General features: G+C 46.1%; 2 pseudogenes; both read right to left on the bottom strand.

Moving 5' to 3' along the window:
- Positions 1 to 24,638, bottom strand: part of LOC146177614 (uncharacterized) — a 142,239-nt pseudogene that overhangs the window by 90,331 nt on the left and 27,270 nt on the right.
- LOC146177617 (uncharacterized) lies at positions 21,528 to 24,170 on the bottom strand (annotated as a pseudogene).

Here is a 24,638-nt window from a genome sequence, read left to right as displayed (position 1 = left end):
CAGGCAACCAGCCACTTTCTCTCTTTATTTCCCTTTCCACCAATGCTCGAATCACTACAGACCCCCTCCGATTGAGCCAGACTTTAAGCACTGGGCTTCACAAAACAAGGATTATTGGTAGAAGAGAAATAAGAGAAATTCTGGAGGCAAGAGTCATCAAACAGAAAAAGGGCTTGTGCGTCAGTGCGCCTTCGATAATGCTCAGTGAAAAAGAACTTGAGATCCTGTAAGTAGCGTAGGTTTACTCAAAACGCTTAGTATGTTATATCTTTTCTTGTATGGCAGTCTTCAGTTCTATATCTGGTGGTTTTTAAGGCTAACGACACGACTTAATCCTGCTTATTCATACTTTACATTTTGACAACGGAAGCCCATATACAGCTCAACCTGGCTTTTTCATTTGTCTTCATCGAATGTTTAGCGGTGAGGCATGTGCTTGCTCATGGTGTATACTACTTCACTTGCGTTTTGGATTTTTGTGATTTCTTGTTTATTGTTACTATTTTTTTGTTTTTTGTCAATGCTTTGTTAGGAGAGAAAACGTGTATATGATGTTTTGACTTCGGCTGAGTCACATGCTATGAAAATGTGCATAAATTTCTCAGTTTTCCAATAAACCTCAGTTGACAGTCGGTGCTGTGTTCATCTCCCTACCTCTGACCACATCTATCTCAATCTCAAAGACCTCATTCCAATAGTAACATGCACAAGTATTGATACAGTCATAAATTTATTACAAAGACTTTGCTGTCAACCATGATGAACTTGACTTTCTGCAACATCTAATGTCAAAAAGTGATCGCTCCTTCTGCTTATATGCTTCGCTTATTATTAAGGAGATTATTAAGTTGGTTAAGACCTCAAGGCAGGATATTAGTTTAAATAGTTTAATCACACAATCAAAAAAACACGGGAAAGAAATTATAACCGAGCTTTTTCTTGGTTGAAGCGCCGTACAGGGGAAGAAAGTAATCATATTTACACAGGTGGAAGCAGGCTCAAGCATTTTAGAGCAGCTCAGGGAGCAGTAATAAAGTAACTTCGGAGCAGCTTTGAAGCAATAAAGCAAGAGTTTTGGATCAATCACATTATGTCTTGGAGCAAGATTCTAGACTCGCTTTTAATAATAGAATTCTAGCTTCCTCACTTAACTCTTTGACTGTCGAATATTCTGAAAAAAAAAAAAAGAAATCACCTCCAGTGTCAAACTATTTCAAACGCTATGCGTTTAGTGCAATACCTGTACTGCAAAAACGCCGCGGGACGGCATGCGGCCGCAGCACCTGTACGGCAAAACCAGTCAAAGGGTTAAATAGCAGCAAATGGAATGCTGCCTTCTACACTTCATAATTGAAGATCGTTTAACTAAGAGATTTATATTGTTTTATAAGATTCAAAGGTGGACTTCACCACTTTGATGCACTGAAGTATTGCCACTAGTTCGAAGTTCACATCAATGAACAGTACATTTCTGCTTTCTATCTTGTGCATATTCTTTTTGATCCTGCGCCTATGCCGATAAATTTTTGGGTACTGACCAGTAACACCTTCAGGGAAGATAGGTGGCACTTTAAGTATAGCCTTTTTCCCCTTCAAATTCATTACTTTATGGCCCTCTGTGGCTGCTCAAATTATTGCTTGAGCTATCTTAGTTTCAACACTGGCGATAGGCCCTGTATGACTTTCCAACACTTTTGAAAACACATTTAGTGACTGGCACCTAAGTGGCATCACCTCCATAAGAGTTCCAAGTGTGCTTTTGTCTGTCGTAGGCATTACAGGCTAGATGGTGAAGCACCTGCTTGTATTCACAGCAGAATCGCTAGAAACAAACCGTGTAGTTCGTTGCAGCTGGACAAGTTTCCAATAGCTCGTAGTCATCATCATCGGCCAGACTATACCAACTGCAGGGTGAAAGCCTCTCCCATACTCCTCTACCTGTGCTAGCTGCATCCACTTTACTCCTGCAAACGTTTTAGCCTCATCCGCTCACCTAACTTTCTGCTGTCCCCTGTGACAATTTGCTTCCCTTGGAATCGTTTATTACCCTAAGCGAACATCGGTTGTCCTCTCTACGCATTACATGCCCTGCCCATGCCCATTTCATCTTCTTGATTTCCACTAGAATGTAATTAACTCAAGTTATTTCTCTAACTCACTCTATGTGCTTCCTATTTTTTAACGTTACACCTACCATTTTTCATTCCATAGTCATCTGCGTTGTCCTCTATTTAAATACAACCCTTTTCGTTAGCCTCCACATTTCAGCTCCATAGGTGAGTAAGTGTAAGATGGCAACTGCTGCATACCTTCCTCTTGAGCAGTACCGGTAAGATACTAGTCATAATCTGAGAATACTTACCAAATGCACTCCATCCCAATCATATTCTTCTGGTTATTTCCCTTTCATGATCTAGATCTGCGGTTACTACCTGTCCTAAGTAAACATATTCGCCTACCACTTCCAGTGCTTCGCTACCTCGTAGTAGTTTGGTGCGCCTGCTTCACTCGCTGATCTCATTTCCCTCACCACAGGCGATTCAAAAGGCTGGGAGTAGGTGCTATATCAAGTGCACAAAACATTTTCCGTAACGAATTCCTCAAATTTGCTTATAAGCAAACATTATGCTGCATACTTTTCTAGTATATTAAAATTTTATACGTATTAGGCTCGGGTGAGATGCATTACACCTCTGCTACCGGTGTGCTGCCATCGTTTTGACTACACCAGCCACATACCCTGTATACAGAACTCATAACAGACCATTGCCCAGCTGCGCTTCTCATAGTCACTTAACTTAATCGTTTCGGATTGCGGTTCTTGCTGTCAATACCAGTAATGGCCCACTGTTCGGCAAAACCGTGCTCCACAAAATTTAATGTCAGAACATTGATGCAGTCGAGTTGGAGCAATTTTGGAGCAGGGAAAGCAGGCTGGAGCAGAATGAAGCAAATGGAGCAGCACTTTCACCCCTGCATTTAGGATGAATGCAAAGAAAGGAATACTGCAAATTCTAACTTCATTCTAAGTTCAAAAGGCAAGCCACCATGTCAGTGTTATCACTCAGTATCCTAATTTCTAAGTTCAATATCACAGGAAAGACAATTGTACCAAGCTCAAGCTTAACACCGTTCAACATGATCCAGTTACATATATATATATATTCCTGCCGAACATAATCACAGTTCCCATATTGTAAGGAATCTTTATCAACCACGCTTTTATTTATGTGTTTATTGATACCTCAGAGGTTCTAATGTGAGGCTTTACAGAAGGCTTGTGCACATGCAATGGGCTTGTGCACAGTGATAAATGGCGACAGGCTAGTGGTATACATGGCTATGATTAGACAGGTTCTTCGATGGCAGTATTGAAGCTTACAGGATCACTGATGAGGGATGATTCCAGTTGTGAACAGTGCTTGTGAAGAATTACTCATGAAATGTAGTTGTGCGGGCATGCGGTGAAACGGCACTTTTACGATGACCTGTGCGAGGTGTTCTATACACTGGTTAGCCGAGACGACTGCCATGAGGTCTTGTATGAAAAGCTTGTGATAAAGGCAGGGGCATGAAGTACAGTGACGAGAACAGAGACTGTAACAGATTTCATGGCAGAGATGCTGAAGGAGTATTCAAGGGAATGAAACTGGTGGCATGGTTTTGAACAGGCTCATAAGGTTCAGTAAAGTTACAGTAGTGTGGACCAACTATATGATTGGTATATTAAAGTTGTGATCACACAAGGGTTTTGTAATCTAGTAATTTTACACAAGAAGGTGCCAGCCATGGGTAGGTTACGATAGAGGTATCCAACAGTTCTATTAGAGTAATTAGTTACATGGCTTACAAGGCAAGACAATGTTAAGCCATTAGCGAGGTGAACACCAAGGTGCTTAAACGAATTCTTTGAAAAAGTAGTACTAGTGTTAATTTTGTAAGTAGGATGTGTTGTTTTGGCAGTGGTGAGAAGATATCAACAGTCTAAAGCTTCTCAGGGACGGAGGACACATAGCACATCACTATTGTATGCGAATTAGATATAGATATAAGGCAGAAGCGTCGGACGAGTTGGTTACAGAGCAGCGAAGTACACAGTCAACTAAAATGTGGATGGTAGAAGTTACTGAAGGGAGATCGTTAAAAGTAAGGGACAGTGCTTTGTGGAACACATAGCTGAAAGAAAACTTTGAAAAAGAGGACTGGGTATTAGCAGTAACAAACCGCGCGCGGTCGGTCAGAAAGCCTTGGATCAAACTAGTGGATAGAGGTTTGTTCAATTCAGGCAGCTTTAGCAGAATGCAGGCAACGTGAAAAATGCGTGCAGACAGGCGACGCAACTTCGGAAAAGCGGTAAAAGAAAATCGAGTACCGAACCTGCTGGATATTTTTTCGAAGTTAATATTGGGATATATTGAGGGCGAAAGGGGCCATTTCGGCTCCATCTTAGTGCCTATACCCTGTGCGATTCAGGGAACGTAGAAACGGGAGAATGCTAAATATTTTTTACATACTCTTGCACACTACGCGAACGCGCACACCTCGTGAATAACGCGAAATAGAAGTGTCCTTTCGCTACGGCAGTTTTGGGAAAACTGCTCGCAGCTTCGAAAAGACCCGTTTTATCTGGAGTGCCCGGCACTGCAAAAGAAAGAGCACATAAACGCCCTTCCAGAATCAGCCAAGCGATCACATACGGTGATTACATAAACACCGCAACCTTCAAAACGAAAGCCAAGACCACCTACACGTTGAGAATATTCTTCTTCCATGGCAGCACAAACCAAATCACGATCACCATACACAGGCCTTTTACAAACGCTCTTGGTTTCTAGTATGCCACACTGTGCACCATTCATGCTTCAAAAATAAATCCAAGACGCCCTGTTTGTGAAGCAACACGCAAATATGATTTGTTGCAGAATGAACGGAGAGACCGACGGGGTCCGCAGGTAGGAGCCCTCTTTCAACTTCCGTGGATGCACGAAGCCTCTACTGCGCGTCTATCGCCTCTGTCGTTACTAACGTAATCCATGAAGAAACTGCAAGATGAGCACTGAGGCACGAAATGTGCACGGCGCAAAAATCGCGATTCACACGACCACACATTCCAAACGTCGTTTACAAACACACGACACGTGATCTGCCTTGGGCTTTCCTGCAAAAACCCCAATCCGAAAATAATAAACAAAGCCAAGCCAATCCATGGGTTGCAATAACGATTTGCTTATTTTCACCCGGTTGCACCAAGCTTCTAGCTTATTCTAACCGGGTCGCAGCAACGCCGGCCTACCATGCCCCGCTGTGTGTCCGTTCCGTTCCGTCCTACGTTCCGTATATAGTCCTACGTTTTCGACGCGACTCGCTGAGTCCGCGACGTCGGCCACGGCACGTCGGCTACGACGGGTGCGTCAAAAAACTGCTGCTTCTACAGTCTGGCGCGGCTGGCGTGCCCGGTGCCGCGTCGCGCATGCGCTCAAGACGACCTCGAGGGCCGGTACGTTTTCGGTGTGCATTTTCGAGCAGACGACAGGTCACCTACAGGGACGAACTGGCTGCCTATCGAGGCACTAATTATTGTTGTGATCAAGGCAATGATGCGGTGTGTTTACTGCGAATGTTCAAATGGCACAAAGCATGTACAGCCAGCCGTGGAAACGTCCAGCCCAGCAACGGTCTGAGCCCGCGTCGACGACGGCTACAGACGGAACGATGATTGTGTACGTGCGTGTTTTACTGAAAACTAATCATAATTTAAGTATCTGTACGAATACAGAAGAGTTATAGATTACAGAGTAATGAGGATCACTTTTTCAGCCGGCCGCAGTTTCTGTAGAATTCCATAAATTTCGCGAATTCCCTGGTTGTTGAGCCGCTGACGTTCCGTGTGGCCAAATCGAGTACGGCCTTCGATTCCGGCGTGTACAGGTCACAACTCTATGCGAAGCCGCTTCCGCAGATTTTAGTATTTTTCCACTGAATGTACTGCAGATAAGTGAAACAACACCATCGTTACACCTCCTAGAGCAGTGCATTAAAACGTGTATGGCACACGCACCGCAGCGAAGAACTCACAGCTGTGCCCGGCCGCTCTACTGACAGTTTGCATCCCAGGCATTTTTCTTTCCTCTGAACGTCTCTGTAGTCAATCCGCTTGGTATCATAGACCGAGGGCTGCCCTCGAATGCCTTCTAGCAGCTTTTCCGCAACGGTGTCTGAAATGCGCGCGCGGTCGCTGTCTACATGCAAGCCGCCATCTTCACTGCGCGTGAGGAATGCTGGGATGCGTGGCCGACGCGGCTGACTCGGTCGACGAGAAACAGGCGAGATTCTATTTGCGCGTCGGCGACATTGGGCCGCGTCGGCTCGCGCTCGCTACGTCCATCACGCCGTGACGTTGGACTATAGACCTCGGTTTTTCGCCGACGTAGGAGTTCCTTCATGGCGGTTGAAGTAGGCGGACACGCGTCACTTCGGCTCCGCAAATTTTGACCGATTTCACCGGACCAACGCTTTTTCGCCACCGGATTTCATTCGGAACTGGAAGACATCAAGTGCTGGATCCCCTAGATGCCATATTTCAAACGGTAGGACCATTTTTTCGGATCTCCCCGCAGGGGGCATCTGTTAAAGCAGATGTTTGCGTGTACTGTGCGACACCACGGACCCCGAGCACCCACGCTTAGCCGTGCGTGGCATCGCCGTGTCTGGGGAAAAGGGGATCCTGGTGGTTGAGCCGATGCCGAGTGTTTGGACCTTTAAGGCCCCTCGGCGGAGGCAACACACCACTTTGGCCCACGCTTCCCATAGACGGCACCTCCGGGCTGACCCACCCGGGGGGAACCGGCAGTCGCCTTTTCCTATCCTCCCCTCCATCTTTCACTTTCCTATCTTCTATCCTACAGCTCTCCTGTCTTCTTCTCTCTTCTTGGATTCTTCCGGGCGGCTAGGGTTAACCGTGTGTGGTGTAACTACCCTGGGTTACCCATATTAGGTTATAGTTACTGTCTACAGCTGGCGAGGGTAGGACTTATTTATTTAACTCCTGCCCCGTCCCCTTGTTGGGCTCGATGGTGGGTGGCTGGCACTGTGACCGAACAGCATACTTACTTTATGGCTTCTTCAAGACAAAATGATCGCCAAACAAAGAAAAGGCGGACCGAAGTAACCTCTCAATTCTTTAATGAAAAACTAGAAATATTCCCCAAGTTCCACGTTATCCACAGTGAAAAACCAGAAAAGCCAGCCCGCATGGTGTCTCCCTTCATCGTGTCCAAGTCTCTCACACAAGCCCTGGGTCCAGGATACAAAGTATCCAAGCTGGGCAGTGGGGACCTCCTGCTTGAAGTCAAAGACAAAACTCAATATGACAACATTCCAAAGCTTGAGTCGTTTGGGGACATCCCAATTGTAGTGTCTATGCACACATCATTGAATACTGTTCGTGGCGTGATATCTGAGAGCGATTTCTTGAACCGCACAGAAGAAGAAATGCTTGAGGGGCTTAAAGAACAGCATGTAACCAATGTCCACAGAATAAAAATAAGAAAAGATGACAAAGAAATACCCACTAAGCACCTTGTCCTAACTTTTGCCACCTCCACACTCCCCGAATCTATTGAAGTAGGATATATCAAACTGACTGTGCGACATTATATCCCCAACCCCAGACGCTGTTTCAATTGTCAACGCTTCGGTCATGGCTCACAGAGCTGCCGTGGCCGTCCAAAATGTGCCAGATGTGCTGGAAATGACCACACCTCTGAAAACTGTGCCACGTTGCGCCAACTGCGATGGGGAGCACCCTGCCTACTCCAGATCATGCAAAACTTGGAAAAATGAAAAGGAAATTATAGCCATAAAAACAATAGAAAAACCCATTCGTTTTTACAGCGAAGGCAGACTACTCCAAGGTGGCGCATGGGGGCGACACGCCACGCTTAAATCTGGCTCCTGTCCAGGCAATGCCTCAGACAGGACCACCCCCGCCCCAGGCAGGGACAGCGAAAGCTTCCTTGCCATCTGCAAAACAGGGCCTACCGGTCTCGCAACCGCCAGCCCAAAAGGCTTCCGTTCAGAAGAAGCCTGAAACACAAGCACCCGCAGCTGACCAGCGGACGTCCAGCGCCTCCGAGGAAGCGATGGACACTAGTCTTAGTTCGCCGCCGCTTCTGCGCCGGCACAACTCCCTTGAAAAGAAAAAAAGGGACAAACCCCGAATAACGGGCCCTGAGAGACCCGAAACCTAAATTTTTAACTCTCAACAAAATCCACCCAATATGGCGTTCCTCATTCACTGGAACTGTCGAGGTCTAATTAACAACTATAGTGATGTAAAAGATCTCTTAAACACGTTCTCTCCATTCGTCATCTGTTTACAAGAAACAAACCTAGGACCTGAACATAAAAACATTCTAAAAAATTATAAAGTCTTTCGGTGTGACCGGGAGCAGTCTGGTAGATTATCAGGAGGTGTCGCTATTGTTATCCAGAGTGGTGTTGCAACCAGACAAATCAAGTTCAAAACTAAATACGAAGCCGTAGCTGTTACCACTTTGCTTTTTAAAACGATAACGATATGCTGCTTATATCTTCAACCTCATTCACCAGTAAACCTCCATGACTTAGAGGAGCTTTTAGACCAGCTGCCAGAGCCTTATCTGGTAGTTGGTGATTTTAATGCCCATTCATCTTTTTGAGGCAGTGAATTAACAGATACTAGAGGCCGCATATTAGAGGATTTTATATTATGTAACAACATATGTTTGCTGAACACCGGGAAGCAAACATACTGCTCACCAAGGTCTGGAAAAATGAGCTGTTTAGATCTATCCCTCTGCTCGCCATCAATTTTTAATTGTTTTAAATGGGACGTGATAGACAACCCGTATGGAAGTGATCATCTACCTGTTGTTATTGAGCTTTTATCTTCTCCATCAATCATCCCTTCTAAACCACGTCGCTGGAAGCTCCACCTAGCCGACTGGTCATTGTTCAAATCAGAAGCCAATTTAGAAAACATTTTTTCAGACAGCCTCAGTGTAGATGAATTAAATGAGCTTTTCACGACCCGTATCCTTGCTGCTGCTCACCTTGCTATCCCCCAGTCCTCGGGCAAAATACAACCAAATCATAAACTGTGGTACACACTGGAATGTAAGGAAGCAAAAAAACAACAAAATAAAGCCTGGGGTGTCTTTCGCAGGTACCCAACGTACGAGAACCTAATGAACTTTAAGAAAGCAAGAGCAAAAGCAAGATATATTCGTCGCAGCGCAGAGAAAACATCTTGGAAAAACTATGTTTCATCTATAAACAGTTCCATCACATCCAAAAAGGTATGGGAACAAGTTCGCAAACTAGATGGTACCTACTCCCCCTACACAGTCCCTCTCCTAACCCCTCCAGGTGTGCAAACTAGCTTGCAGGAGCAGGCAGATATACTCGGTGAGCATTTCTGCAGAGTGTCTAGCTCTAACCACTACACAGAATCATTCTTAAGATATAAAATCACAGCTGAAAAACAGAAACTCCCAACTAGCGGTGGCAGCAACGAACTGATTAACAGTTTAATCACAATACAAGAAATTCATAGAGTCCTATCTACTGGCAAAAAGACTGCCCCAGGCCCCGACGAGATACATTATGAAATGTTGTCCCACCTCTCCGAGCCATCTGTAGAAGCCCTTCTAAAGTTTTTCAACAAGATATGGGAAGTAGGACAGATACCGGAGGCGTGGAAAAAAGCTCTTGTTGTACCATTTTTGAAGCATGGCAAACCACCAACTTCGGCCAGCAGTTATAGGCCAATTTCATTAACTAGCTGTCTGGCAAAATCATTTGAGAGTATTCTTAATATTAGATTAATGTTTATCCTAGAATCCCAAGAGCTTCTCGATATTCATCAGTGTGGTTTCAAGAAGGCATGTTGTACAACTGACCATCTTGTCCGTCTGGAAAATACCGTCAGAGAAGCATTCATACACAGACAGCACTGTCTAGCGGTCTTCTTCGATCTTGAAAAGGCATACGACACAACATGGAGGTTTGGAATATTGTGTTACCTTGCAGACTTGGGCATCCGTGGGAGAATGCTAAACATCTTGCGTGATTTCCTCTCTAACCGCTCATTTAATGTTCGTCTAGGCACAACTATGTCAAAAACATTTATCCAAGAGAATGGCGTACCACAGGGATGTATTTTAAGTACTACATTGTTTGTTGTAAAAATGAATAGTATAAGTAAAGCAATCCCAGAGTCTGTTATGTATTCACTCTACGTTGATGATTTGCAAATTGCCTGTACATCATCCAACATATCATCCTGTGAGAGGCAAATACAGATAACATTGAATAAGTTAGCTACATGGGCAGACAGGAATGGGTTTAAATTCTCCCCTCAAAAAACAGTAGCTGTTCTTTTTTCACTGAACAGAGGCCTACAGACAGATCCAACTTTATACCTAAATGAAGCTGAACTGCCAGTAAAAAATAAACACAAATTTTTAGGTATAACTTTTGATAAAAAATTAACATTCCTGCCTCACATAACTAACCTTAAGAAGAAAGCTTCTAAGTCCCTCAACATACTCAAAGTTCTCTCAAAGAAGCACTGGGGATCCGATCGAACATGCCTTTTATACATTTACCGCTCTCTTGTACGCTCCAGTTTAGATTACGGTTGTATTGTGTATGGCTCCGCGAGGTCATCATATCTAAAGCGATTAGACCCAATACATAACCTCGGCTTACGTCTTTCTGGTGGTGCATACAGAACATCCCCCATTAAAAGCATCTATGTAGAAACAAATGAACCACCCCTTGCCGACAGGAGGAGCATGCTTACATGTGAATACATACTCAGGATAAGATCTTTACCAAAACATCTCTGTTTCCCCTTAGTTACAAAGTGCCCTTCCAGAACACTGTGCATACACAAACCCCATGCTATCAGGCCTTTACTACTCCGCTTTGAAGAAATATGCCAAGATTTAGGAATACTGGATGCACTTCCAACTGTAGCCCAGAGACAGTATCCATTTCCGCCCTGGTACAGCCTTCCCTCTACATGTGACCTCACACTGACAGCCTTCCGAAAAAATCAAACAGCACACGAACACATATTACAGGAATACCTAGCACTACGAGAGAAGTATGTGAACTTCACAGAATTTTTCACAGATGGATCAAAAACAGCAAATTATGTTGGATGTGCTGTCGTGCAAGGCAACAGAGAAAAAGTTGTAAGGCTACCTAACAGTGCCTCAATATTTACTGCAGAATGTTACGCTGTCTATGTAGCTGTAAATAAAATTATGCAACAGAACTGTGAAAAGAGCATAATCTATACCGATTCTTTAAGTGTGCTTACGGCATTACATTCCAAAAATGCAGTTGAGCCTATAGTAGGGAACATCATTCACGGCATAGAAAAAATCACAACGCAAGGCCAAACCATAATCTTTTGCTGGGTTCCTAGCCATGTTGGGATAGATGGTAACGAAGTAGCCAACTCATGTGCTGCACAAGCTCGAACTAAGAAAATAAAGAAAATACCAATTCCCTACAAGGATTGTATTAAGTTAGTAAAAAGAAACCTGATAGATAAATGGCAGAAAAAATGGAATAACGAAGAGCAAAATAAACTACACACAGTAAAACCCATAGTAGGAGAATGGAAATCATGTACACAGAACAAACGCTTCAGTGAGGTGATTTTGTGCCGTCTTCGAATCGGACATACACACTTGACACACAATTTCTTACTGAGAAAAGAGCAAAAACCATTATGCAAAGAATGTGGAGGTGAGCTCACCGTGAACCACATTTTGATCTCGTGCACAGAACTTGAACAGTTAAGGAAAAAATATTTTGCTCCATTCTATAATGAACGCATCCCATTCCACCCCTGTTTACTATTAGGAGACAACCCGCTTGTTGAAATTTCATCTGTTTTTAGATTTCTTAAAGAGTTAGGGATTCTAAATCAGCTGTAATTTTCTAAACTTTTCATTTTCACTCATAAAGAAGCTCAGCAACCTAGTGTTTGGCGCATGATGGCCATAGTAGCCTATGTGCCAAAAAACCCAACCAAACCCAACCCATTTTTTCGGATCTTTACCGGACTTGAAAGTTCCAAAGCGGGCGCCAGCCCGCTAACCCTGACGGGACGCCCAGCACGACATCGGGAGGGCATGGGACGCTAGGCTTATTGACGACGGCGGCGCCTAACACCGACGCTTCTTCAAAGAGAGACCATGGCAGGGCCAAGCCAAGCCCCAAGTGCGTCGCCACAACCACCAAATGCCCTCCTTGACGAATTCCAAGGGATGGAAGAAGACGACTTTGGAGACGCCGAGTCAGGAAGCGAAGACGGAATCCCGTCAGAGTCCTCATCGGAGCGCGTCGGGTACAACAACGATGCCAGTTGGGAGCTTGTTCAATCCAAGCGCCAGAAAAAAAACTTCAGCGACAAGGACAACGGAAAGGCACGGGAACCGGCCCGGACGCCCAACCTCATGATGGAAAATCACTGGGTAATGCGACCGGCTGCAACAAGACCGGACAGGTGGAGCAGAGGAGGCCTAGGCGAAGACTGCCGGCACTCCCCAAAAATGACATCAAAATAATTTTTCGACCCAAGAAAGGACTCATGGTGAAATCACTCATCACACACGAAGTTGCGCGCCCCGTTATCATGGCGTGCGGCCAACAATGCAAGGACGAGGACATACTTGTAATGCTTCGTACAGGATCAAATATCATTATCGTTAGCACCCCACATGAAGAAACGGCTCACCTGGTGCGGCGCATTACCCGCCTTAAATTCGCCGGAAAGTCGTACGAGGTCAACGCTTACGTGGCAGCTCCGGAGGACGTCTTTCGCGGCGTAATTCACGGTGTTGACCCAGGTACGTCTCCCGAAGAGCTCAAAGCACACCTACGAGTCAGAACTCAAGGAGTAACCTTTCTCCAAGCAAGGATGCTTGGAAGATCCAAGACCGCCGTGATCACGTTCGACGGCCCGATCTTGCCGAAATTCGTAATATACTACGGAGGTGAACTACCGTGCTACCAGTACCGCCCCACGAGGCAAGTGTGCTACGTCTGTTTCCAGCAAGGACACCGCTCCGACGTGTGCCCCACACCGGACATTATTGTGTGCGGACTGTGCGGAGATAAAAATCCGACGAAAGACCATGTGTGCGAGCTCAAGTGCCTAATATGCGGTGAGGCACATCGCACCGGATCCAAAGAGTGCCCCGAGAGACTGAAAAAAGCAAGACCAAAGCCCAGCGGGGAAAGAGGGCGCAGTGGCCAACGCGGGCGACTACGCAAGCGATGGTTCAGCTCAGAAGGAGAGACCTCGAGGAGCCGATCAAGGTCCAATTCCTTCCCACCTCTGTCGCCGGCCGGTTCACAGGAGGGGAACAAACAAGAAAAGCAGAAAAAGAAGCTTTCCCAGAAAGGCGGCAGCAAGGTAAGCTGGGCATCTACCATTGATCCGCACTTGGTAGAAAATAGTAACACATACAATACAAACAACAAAAATATTCCTGTCAAAGAAGCTAGAGACGCGAGCAGTGATGCACTCAGACGCGAGCTTGAACTCGCTCGATTCAAACAAAATGAGCTCGAACGCAAGGTCGAGGAACTAACAAAAACACTAAAGGCACAACAGCGGGAGCTTGAAATCACTAGAGCCTTTCCAAAACAGCCACAAGCATCCAACAATGGAGAACTTGAAACACGAATGCAACAGATGATGCAGCAGATGATGCAGGATATGATGCGGCAAATCCAATCTCAAATGCAACAGATGCAAGCACAATTTCAGGGGCAGATCTCAGAAATCAAAAGTGCTTTTCGAAAACAAAGACATAACGAAAACATTAGGGAAAGAGCGTACAACCGTCCAGCGTTAACGGCGTTCGCTGTCGAACAAGGCAACAGCACGAACACGTAAACATGACCAAGACGCGTCAACAAGACCAAGAAAACTTAGAAATTTGGCAATGGAACTGCAGAGGCTACCGCAAAAAACAGGCCCTACTAAAACAATACATAAACACACAGCTTACACCCCCCGATGTGATTGCGCTCCAAGCGACTGGAACCAGGCCCTCTTTACAGGCGTACGATGTTTACGAGAGCCAAAACGGAGGTAAAGCAGCCGTTCTAGTCATCAAAGCCATCACCGCAATCAGGCACGATACCATCGCCGACACGGACATCGAGCACGCGCTTGTCGAAATCATTCCGAAAAAGCGAAAGGGAAGGAGCACATTCGTACTAAACGTGTACAGCCCGCCAAGACAAAGAAAAGCCAAATTCTTCGAACTCTTCCGCGGAGCGCACAAGCTGGCCAAAGAAAATGCACTCATTATCGTGGGAGATTTCAACGCCATGGACACGAGTTGGGGATACCGGAAACAAGATATCAAGGGAAGAACATTAGCGGACGTAGCCGAATATTTTGGCTGTAAGCTAATCACAGATCCCGCGACCCCCACGAGAATCGGTAATAGTGTGAGCACGGACACTTGCCCGGACCTCACGTTCGTAAGGAAGAGCAAGGAGTCACAGTGGGAAAACATGATGGAAAACCTAGGTAGCGATCACTTTATCCTCCGGACGCGAATAGCATCGGAAAGGGTAAGATGCCGGATCGGACAAGCAAAACTCACGGACTGGAACGCGTTCCGCGGGGCTTGCAAAAAATCTGAAGGCGGCATTCAGTCACTAGAAGACTGGAGCGGCATGTTGACAGAAACGCGAGACAAATGCACAAAAAGTGTAAGACGAACAACAACAACGCCCGAAGTAGACGGGCACCTTCTGCGACTATGGGAAGCCAGACGTAGTCTCACCAAAAGATGGCGGAAGCAAAAACACAACAGGAAACTAAAACTAAAGATAGCAGAAGTTACGGCAAAAGCTGAAGAATACGCAGCGCAACTCGCGAGACAAAATTGGGAACAATTCAGCGACTCGCTTAAGGGAACCTTAGGTACGGTCAGAACCTGGAATCTCCTAAGAGCACTAATCGATCCGTCCAAAACAAAATCAGAAAACAATAAAAGCATCCACAGATTCATCCACGCCTTCGAGGGTTCGGACACCAACCTTTTAGAGAAAGGAACGAAAAAAATGTTTCGGTGATCGCGACCCCTCACGATACCAAGGAAACTATCGCGGAGCCGAAAACGAGAGACTCGACCGCGCAATAACTGTGGAAGAAGTTTATGCGGCCATAAGGAATACGACCAGAAACACGGCAGCAGGAGCCGACAGAATCGACAATGCCCTGATCCGAAACCTGAGTGACGACCTCATACAAGAGCTCGTAAGCTTTCTAAACAAACACTGGGAGGTGGAGACGGTTCCCGAAGACTGGAAACACGCCGAAGGAATTATGATACCTAAACCTGGCAAACAGCTCCAAATTGAAAATCTCAGGCCCATCTCGCTCACGTCGTGCCTCGGCAAGCTTTACGAGCGGGTGGTGCTCAGACTTCAAAATTTCATGGAAGATAATGAACTTGTACCCCATACCATGTTCGGCTTCAGAGCAAAACTCTCGACGCAGGACGTGCTGCTTCAAATACAAGATGTGCTCCGCAACGTACTCCGAACAGGTGAAAATGTCATAATGGCCCTTGACATCAAGGGAGCATTTGATAACGTCAGTCACGAAGCGATCCTTAGAGGCCTAGACGACCTGGACTGCGGACGCAGAATCCACGGGTACGTCAAAGCCTTCCTGTCAGATAGAACTGCCACCATCGGCATGGGAGACCTTCGATCGAACAAAATTCACGCGCCAAACAAAGGAACACCACAAGGATCAGTCATCTCACCTATCCTCTTCAATATAGCTATGACAGGTCTAGAACGAAAACTAAAGATCGAAGGCATCAGGCACGCCATATATGCAGACGACATAACAGTCTTAACGAACACCGGTTCCCTCGGGGAGAAGGAAGAAAAACTACAGGAAGCGGCCTCCTGTGTACAGAAATATCTCGGAGAAAGAGGACTCGCATGCTCGACCGAGAAATCGGAACTGCTTCGAGTGTGGAGAGGCAAACAAAACCGGACTGTCCCAACCAGTGAGAACCTGAAACTCAACATCTACCTGGAAGGAATGCCCATTCCTGAAAAGACAACAATAAGAATATTAGGTATGTGGGTTCAATCGAACCAACGCAGTAGTCACACTTTTACCATGCTCAAAACAACAACGCTACAAGTGACACGCATGATCACCCGCATCACCAACAGGCGGCATGGCATGCGCGAAGAGGACACACTAAAACTAGTTAGAAACCTGGTAGTGAGCCGAATTATGTACAGCCTGCCCTACCAGTGCCTAAACAAGAGTGAAATACAACAAGCGGATGCCCTGCTACGCAAAGCGTATAAGACGGCGCTCCGATTACCGCGTAACACGTCTACAAAAAAGCTCATGGCGCTTGGATTGCAAAACACATTCGAAGAACTACGCGAGGCGCAGCTTGAGTCGCAGAAACTCAGGCTGCTGCAGACAACGACTGGAAGAGCGCTCTTACAGAGACTCGGATACTGTGAGCAGATGCGAGAAATAGCGAGGACGGTAACGATCCCCGACGAACTTCGCAAGTCCCTCAAGGTAGCTCCAATCCCGAGAAACATGGACCCTAACCTCCACCAAGGTAGAAGAGAAGCAAGGGCCGATTTTATTCAAAAAACATACGCTCCTCAAGACACGACTGTGTATGCAGACGCGTCCTCGAGAGGAGGACACAACAAAAATTGCAGTGGTCACGGTGGTCAATTCGTCTCTACGCGAAGTGACCAGCGCCTCTATCCGACACTGCACAGCAGCAGAGGCCGAGGAAGTAGCCATTTCTCTAGCAGTGGCGGAGGGCTATAGAGCTGGGCGGTCGCTATCGATACTCACGGACTCTCAAACAGCCTGTCGAAATTTCATGAATGCTAAGATTGGTCGTCACGCGCTTCGTATACTCCTCGAAGCGAGCGACAGAATTAAAAACCACGAAGAAAACAAGACCAGACACAAAATTATATGGGTACCGGGGCACATGGGGGTGGCAGGGAACCAAGAGGCTGACAGGATAGCTCGAGCATACACTACTTTCCGAGCATCCGACACGTGCGCGGAACTTTTGCCAGCACCCAAGGCATACTCCGCCATACTAGAAAACTATAGAGGAAGAAGAATGCGATATCCCCCACCGCACAGTTCCCTCACCAGAGAGGAAACTGTCATATGGAGACAATTACAGACGGGTTCATACCGAAACCTACACATACTAAACAAAATGCACCCTACCATATACGCTGACAGATGTCCGTGGTGCTATGAAAAACCAACACTATATCACATCACATGGGCATGTCAAAACATAGATGTGGTCCCCAAAATTCGAAACCCGAGTGCGGAGCAATGGGAGACTGCTGTCCAGCGACCGCTGCGAAGACCAGCAAGGTCTGGTACAGCGAGCCCAACGGGCGGCAGCAGCCAGCGGAGCCCTGGACTGAGGGCAACCGACCATTGTGAAAAAGTGGACGAAGTCGACGGAGAACACTCTTGTGGATACAACAAGCAGACATCTCTGAAGACGTCCAAAAACCGCCAAATAATATAGGGCTAAATAAAGTTTTTCCTCCTCCTCCTCCTCGCCGACGTAACGTCGCGGAGGCCGACGTGCGCGCGCGCGTGCGTTACGTCGGACTATATTGGGGCCTTTAGGCACTTCCTCGCTTGCCTCGCGTGATTGTCGCACTTGCGCACGTGCTCCGTCAGTTGCGGCGCTTTGTTGTCATTTTCGTGTGTGTGGTGTGAGCGCTTAGTCTGTCGGGCCTGAGTCGTATATTTCGGGATGGCGGACGGGAATTGCCTGCCTCCAGCGGTCACGAAACGAAAAGCGCTGGACATGGCAACGAAGCGAGCAATTGTGACGGAACTGTCTCAAGGTGCTAAAAATTGCGAGCTGGTGAAGAAGTACAACGTGTCGATATCAACCATCTCGGCAATTCTGAAGAATAAGGAAAAGATCGCCAGCTCCGACGCCGGCACAGCGGACAGAAAGCGCCTGCGGAAGGCCACCTATGCGGACGTAGAGGATGCGCTGCTGAAGTGGTTCGTCGACGCACGGGCTCACAACATTCCGATAAGTGGACCAATGATGCTGGGCAAAGCCAAAGACTTCGCATTCCTATTAGATTTTCCCGACTTCTGACCAGGCAATGGCCGGCTACATCGGTTCAAAGTGCGGCATGGGATTGTTTTTAAATCGATTGTCGGTGAGGCGCGTTCGGTAAGTGACCAGGACGTTGCCAATTGGCTTGCAACAAACCGAGCCATTATTGCAAGCTACGCGGAGCAGGATGTGTATAACGCAGATGAAACTGCATTATTTTATCAGATGCTTCCAGACAAGACGCACTCCATGAAAGGGGAGTCATGCGCTGGCGGTAAACACAGTAAAGTGCGCGTTACAGTTCTGTGCACTAATATGAATGGCAGCGACTGGCGCATGCCGTTTGTAATCGGAAAATTCAAGAAGCCACGTTGTTTTCGGAACAATGTACCCGTGCGCTACAGGCACAATACTAAGTCCTGGATGACACGGGATTTATTCGCAGAGTGGCTGGGCGAGTTTGACCGCGACATGCAGAGGCAAAGCAGGCGCGTGCTGCTGTTGCTCGACAATTGCTCAGCGCACCACGTGCAAATGTCTCTGACGGCAGTGACTGTACTTTTCCTGCCGCCCAATACCACTTCTAAAGTGCAGCCTCTTGAATTGAGCATAATACGCTCCTTTAAGGCATCGTATAGGCGCCGCACTGTGCAGCGCTTGCTCATCGCCGTTGACCGTCCGGCCGCTAACTTGCCGCTCCGAGTTTCATTGTATTCAGCCCTTGAGATGGTGAAGGCGGCCTGGGCGGAGGTGACGACCGCTTGCGTGCGAAACTGTTTCCGCAAGGCCGGCTTCGTCGACGCAGTACCGGACGTCGGGCCTGATGCCTCCGATGATGATGATTCCGGCGGCGATTTGTGGCAGCGCGTCGTCGACTTCGACATGGGAGGCCCTGGCATTGGTTGGCAGGATTTTATTTCTGCGGATGAAGACGCGGGTATTGCGGAACCGTGCACGGACGAAGGCATCGTTCCTGAAGTGCGGGCCGAGAGCGACGCGGAAGAATCAGATGAAGATGAAACGTCTGAGCCAGCACATCTGTAGCAATGGGCTATATAGAGGGCCTCAGACAACTTGTCTATGCCAAGGGACTCGGCGAAGAGCACGCTAGTGCTTTGAATAAACTGGAGACCGCCCTCATCGCATCTGCACTGCAGAAACAGACGAGCATCACAGACTTTTTTGCTAAGAAATAAATTTCGTGTTTTGACCGCCAACTTTTTTTTTGTTCTCTTTTTTAGTTTGTGGTCCAGTTACTACGATTTTCGGGATATAACGAACGGACGCCGCGTGATGCTCAGGTTCGTTATAAGCGGGCTCGACTGTACAGCAGAATCTACCCACGTAAAAGCAGGCCTGCACTTGATTTTGCACTGCTCACTTGCTGCATTTACCATAATTCCGTGCATGTTAAGCATTGTGCTTTGGTCACTCCATAAAAAAATGAAAGCAATAGGAAAATATCTAAACTGATCTGTTACAACAGCCTGCAATCCTTGCTTGGCAGCATTGGGCAACCCCATAAATGCAGATGAGGAATATGGCAACTGAAAACAGCGAACACTGAAAGTTTCAGGCCTTAATTAAATCAAGAACTAAGGCAGTCCAGCTACAATGTCTCAAATACTACACAGAAATTGCTTCTAGGGCTCTGTTTCACTAGCACTGCCGGTGCCCACGAAGTTTAAGCGATACCTTATACATCTCGCTCGGCCAAAAGGCTGTCGGCGTCATATCAGTTGTTGTTGGCACCTCGTGTCAGATATAATCAAGGGCTGCATACAAAATTGTATCACGGAAATTTGTGGTTCTAGTGATCGATGATTATTTGGAGTATGTGAGGCTATGACAAGTTTATAAATCATGGTACATAATTGATTAATCAAACAAATGAAAAATTTGAACCCCCCCCCCCCCTTCTAAGGTTTTAAAATGCTCAGAACGAAAAGGCAATGCATGATACGAATTAAGACAGATTAGAGTGTAATAGACCAAACAAGTACAACAGTTGAAAAAAAAAAAGAGAAACTAGATATGAGGGGTTCAAATGAGTCAAAACGCTCAGAAAAAGCCAATGCTTGCTGATGCTAATGAAGAAATCTACGGTGTATAATTGTTCAATTAACTAATTGCAATAATTTAAAATACAAAATGCGTTCAAAGGTGTCAAATTGCTCAGTATGAAAAACTGATATGTTTGCTGATGCGAAGTATTGGTGCACAAAACAAAGAAAGGGAGTAAAGAATACAAAATTAGAAAAGTGAAAAACATAATCTTTTTGTGTGAAACGCTATCGCGTCATGACCTTAATGGCGGTGCTTATAAGTGTCCCCTAATTTTGTAATCTCCAAATCACAGCGCAAGCAGCATTTGTGATATGCGCGGCTGCGCGGTACGATAAATAACGCAAATATATAACGCTGACGTGCACAGAGAAGAAAAGTGGGGTCTCACACACAGCTAGTGTACAGTATGCAGCAACACGCTTGTGCACAGCAGAAAAAAAATGCGTTTTTAACGCACTTCCTAACTCTCAGCGCGACATGTATAGAGCACGCTACATCGCGAGTGATATACGACCACGCCGCGGAGAGATCAAGCTCAATGCCTTGGCCACGAGTAAAGATAAACGCTTTTTACAGCAAGTGAGACAACGAGAAGGCTTCGACCGCTCAATCAGCGCCTCCTCTATACTTTCAGTGCCCGGCGAAAGAGCGCAGGACAAATAGCCCGCCGCCGTCGGCGATAGTACAACGCATTGCCGCCAGGTGCCTCCACCTAAACAGGGTTCCCCTACGCTGGTTTACCAGGGCAGCGGAGGGGCGGAGGTGGTGCGCGTGGTGGAAAGTGGCAACGCAGCAGATAAAAACACAGCAAGACGTGTTCTCCCGCTTTGTTTCCCGCAGGTCTGGATATGTGACGATTTCAACATATCTTGCCCCACGAGGAGCACTGAGCAAAGATATCAAAGAAAAACGACGGAAAGACATCCGAAGCAGATACAGATACTACAGAATGTGAATGGATGTGAAATTCACTTGTCTTTTTCTGGTGCCAGTTGAATCCATTGAGAATTTAGCTTTACTGCATTTCTAGCACCTTAGGATAGCGCAGCGCGCATAGCAGCAGAACAAACTAACAATACTCAATTCAATAAGCGATGTTTGGTTGGAAGAATCCACACATCATGCTTTAAATTACCTCGACAGACTCTATTCAGTGAAGTGTCAAGTTTACAGAATCCGAACGCCATCCAAGGACCTTCTAGAATGAAGTCAATATGAAAAAGTCCACCATGCAACATATAGTGTGTTAAGAAAGAGCTTTTCTGACTTCGTCAGTGGCATACCTGAAAAACAATGAAAAGTGCGACACTTATTCAAATCTGCAGAATAAATCCAATCAGAAGTGCTTCAAGTTTAATGAAATACATACAAGGGATGTTTATTTTCAAATTGCTTTCGCTTTTTAACTTTATGTGCACAATTGTGCAAAGAGCACCTGAAGGTGTTACACTGCTTATCGCAGTTTTAGATTCTTTCTTGAAAGTGGCTTTTGAGCAAAGTACTTGTAAGCATCGTGCTTGTCTGTGATGCTAAATGCATAGTTTGCAAGGAGAGGCCTCACAAAACGCACTGCAATAAGTTCCATCAGCTTCTGTCGGTGCATCATGTCATTCTCTTTACATTGCAGCAACTTCGAGGCACACAGAGCTGGAACAGCGTGTGCCACCAAGCTAGTCATGGGCCTCGGAAGAGCTGGATTTTCCTTCAGGGCTCAGAGAAAACACGCAAGATGTCCAGGACAAAAAGCAGCTGGTCAGAGGGATATAAAAGTCCCCCACGGTCCTGGCTGCGCGTCTGCAATGGCTGATTTGTTTTGGATGCGATCGCCACACAGTTCTCGCAGTTTATCTGCTCACTGATGATGCGGACAATATAGCCACCAACATATACGGTCGCAGATATCTGCAGGGAAGGCATGTATACAGGCAAAACAGTAGTGTTGAGTCTTTGAAGAACAATCAGAGCAGCTCTTCCTAGTTGCGAATGAGGTTTAACAGATGCTTCTGGTTTGTCAGGTGATACAGTTATTGACATGACTGCCGGCTCACTGTGTGCCACATTCGAAAGTGGATTGGATGCAGCTATTCCAATTTTCAGCACTTTCTGAAGCCCTGAAAGGGCAGCACGAACATCTAGTGCATCATTGCACCCAGCTGACCTTCTCAGTGTTCCAAATAGAGACTATCGGGTCACTGTTGAACTTCCGTGTGAATACAAATGCAAATTTTTCAGCCCTCAACAGGTGTTTTATGCAAGCCACAGTGCTGTACGTAGTGGTCAAGAATGCCTCGTATGTCTCCTTAGTTAGAAACTCACGAGGATGGGTGCACCTTGTTTTCAGTTCATGTAGATACATTGGCATTGTGACCTCTAGCCACTCACGCTGGGCATCTTCTGTGCTGTCGTACTGCTTAACATCTGAGAACCTTTGGCGCAGATGTTGAACTGTATTACTGGTGTCGTGGAGAACAAACCAGCGATAGAAGTTCTCCATAAAAGTGATGGTCGGGCCTGCACTTGCGAACGAAATATGACAAGTGTGACCAGCTTGTTCCTGAAGATGTTGCAAAACAGCCGTTACCGCAGGAGATATGAGGTGAATAGCCCTCACCACGTTCATTTTTTCTATGTTATTAGGAAAAACATGTTTCCGACTGAGGTAACGCACCGGCTTCACAACCAAGTTCTTTTCGAGCTCATACACATCTTTCAGATATGACGCTGAAATTTCTCCTTTGGGTCCAATTTTGTGTGCCAAAAATTGAGACCGCACATTTTTTAACACATGGCAGGGGTCAAAGCTCATGAACAGTGACATCCGGGTCACATGGATGGTCAGTTCTGTAGGTAACGATGCCATTCCCTAGAAGTCTCATGGCTTGTACATTTACCTTGTGGTTGTCAGTGGAAAGTCTGATAATATGATAACTGCAAGACTCAACTTTCTTCATTATGAAGACTGTAAGAGCATGAAGCTGGGTACCGGTTAAAGCCTTTGTAAAGAAGTGACCAACAGGAATCCTGTACGAGCATGAAAGTCCACTGATCACAAAACACAAAAGGGAGTTCGCTAACACAAGGTCACTGCTAGCATTCGGCGAGCTCATGTCTGCCTGCCCCACAAAACAGTCTTGTTGCTTATTGTACTGCAGCTTCTCTTTAATACGCATCTCGTCAATGATGAGAGAACACATTCTTGACTGAGGCACCTTGAGATTTTCAAGCTCTGCTTTGAGGCGAGCTTCAACCAGTTCAGTGAAGCCTGTTTCACTGTTCTGTATTCCAATGTATGCGGACAGTATCTTTCTGCCAGGAAGTTTGAAAATTCCATGGCCCCGCATGTGTTCATACGCTCTTGAAGAAAGGTGTCTCAGCTCTCAGCACAACACATTGACGGGTCATTTCTTCAGACCATGTTGGTCGTTTCTTCCTAAAATTTCTCATCTGATCAAGCAAAATTAAAGCAGAAGACTCATTTTTCGTTGCTTTCTGCCGTGTGTAAGAAAGATCTGTAGCGAGCGAGTCCTCCTTAAGCTCCTTTAGCAGCTGCTTGTACTTATCAACTGTCTGTGTCAGTCGCAAAATTTGGCTTCTTAGGTCTTTCTCTTTTCTTTTCCACTTCGCTCTTTCTGTTGTCAGTAGACTTGTTGGTGCTCTGCAGTCGACCTGGACGCCTCGATTGCTCATATTACTCTTCACATAAGAGTGGTCCGCGGGTTCACTAACAGGTGTTGTGTCCATTAGAGCACATTCCTCAGTAGGTGGTTCGGCCGAAGTTACGGACGGTAGCAAGGCAGAGGTTGATGCGGTGGCGGCCGAAGCGTTCGTCGACAGCGAACACGTAAACTGGGCTCGTTTCTCTATGCTTGCTGTGCTCCTGTCTCGTGTTGCCCTCAATTGCAAATGATGATGGAATTAAGTCATCAAAAACGGAAGGTACACTACCTTTCATCAGTCGACGTCTTTTATTTATTTATTTATTTATTTATTTATTTATTTATTTATTTATTTATTCCTCAAAGGTCTCTGGTGAGACATTACATGAGGGAGTGGGCGTTACTGGGCATATAAGTATAACAAAAATCTTAATGAGACGTTTTCGATGATGCGCTTGAAAATTTGGTTGTCGATGATCAATATGAGATGTTTTCAATGAGCCGTTTGAATATTTTGGGGTCGATGACTGTAGCGACTTCGGTGGGCAGGCCATTCCAGTCCTGTGCGGTGCGCAAGAAAAAAGACTGCTGAAAAGTAGTAGTGTGTGCTTGAGGGGTACACTGCATTAATGTGGCTGGAGCGGGAGATACGGTGGGCTCTCTTTATGTACGTGTTATCAGATGGCAAAAAATAAAAAAAAATTATGAA

This window comes from Amblyomma maculatum, chromosome 10 (genome assembly GCF_055883805.1).
Source record: "Amblyomma maculatum isolate TAMU_Amacu chromosome 10, ASM5588380v1, whole genome shotgun sequence".
NCBI classification, from domain to species: domain Eukaryota; kingdom Metazoa; phylum Arthropoda; class Arachnida; order Ixodida; family Ixodidae; genus Amblyomma; species Amblyomma maculatum.
Note: the sequence above shows the minus strand (reverse complement) of the source record. Positions and strands in the feature narration are given on the sequence as shown.